General features: G+C 52.2%; 1 non-coding gene across 1 annotated transcript; it reads left to right on the forward strand.

The window, feature by feature from the left end:
- The first annotated feature begins 583 nt into the window (after positions 1-583).
- On the forward strand, positions 584-690 carry LOC141569294 (U6 spliceosomal RNA). The gene has a single exon (XR_012492801.1). It is a non-coding gene; the product is annotated as a U6 spliceosomal RNA (small nuclear RNA).
- The last annotated feature ends 214 nt before the right edge of the window (positions 691-904 follow it).

Consider the following 904-nt stretch of genomic DNA (forward strand, 5'->3'; position numbering starts at 1 on the left):
AATGTGAGTGGACTCTTGGGACCCTTGCTGAGAGGGGGGCTCTGCTGACCCTGGGGGAGGGAGGGAAGGTAATGGGCAAGCCTCAGCCATACCCCAGGGATAATAATAACCAACTCTTCCTGTACCTTCCAGCCCTGCCCAGGTAAGCAATCCCCTGCGGGTATCCTACAGGCCCCTTCAAGGAGCCTGCCTTGCCCTGGTCTCCTCGGGCCTCCAGGAGCTGCAGCTCCCACCTCACTGGACCTCTGAGGGGGCCTGGGCATGATGTGAACTGGGGACCCAGCTTCAAAGAAAGGGGAGGGACTGAGGCAAAGAGGGAAGGCCATTGTCCCTGGGGTATGGCTGAGGGTTGCCCATTACCTTCCCTGCCTCCCCAGGGTCAGCGGAGCCCTCCTCTCAGCAAGGGTCCCAAGAGTCCACCCACGTTGGGCTAAGGGAAGGTTTCTGACTCCACAGACTAAGGTACCATCCTGTCCCTCCTTACCCCACTCCCACTGAGTTGAGCACATGGCCAGGCACTTCAACCCTCCCACTTACCACCAGGTCAAACCCTTACCACCAGGTCAAAAAACAACAAGGTCTCGTGCTCGCTTCGGCAGCACATATACTAAAATTGGAATGATACAGAGAAGATTAGCATGGCCCTTGCGCAAGGATGACACGCAAATTCATGAAGCGTTGCATATTTTTGCTGTACACCTGAAGCTGAAGTAGAATAATATTGTATGTCAACTATAATTAAATTTATGGGAGGTGGAGTAGAGCATAAGGAAGGTAGTCCATGGTATTGCAAAAGCTATATAAGACGTCAGAGGGGTAGTGGCTTGAGGGAAGGGGTCATCACTTTGTGAGGGGTGTAAATGTCTAACTATTATGTTGATTTGTACACCTGAAAGTAACTTAA

Source organism: Rhinolophus sinicus, linkage group LG16 (assembly GCF_036562045.2).
Source record: "Rhinolophus sinicus isolate RSC01 linkage group LG16, ASM3656204v1, whole genome shotgun sequence".
Classification (NCBI taxonomy): Eukaryota; Metazoa; Chordata; class Mammalia; order Chiroptera; family Rhinolophidae; genus Rhinolophus; species Rhinolophus sinicus.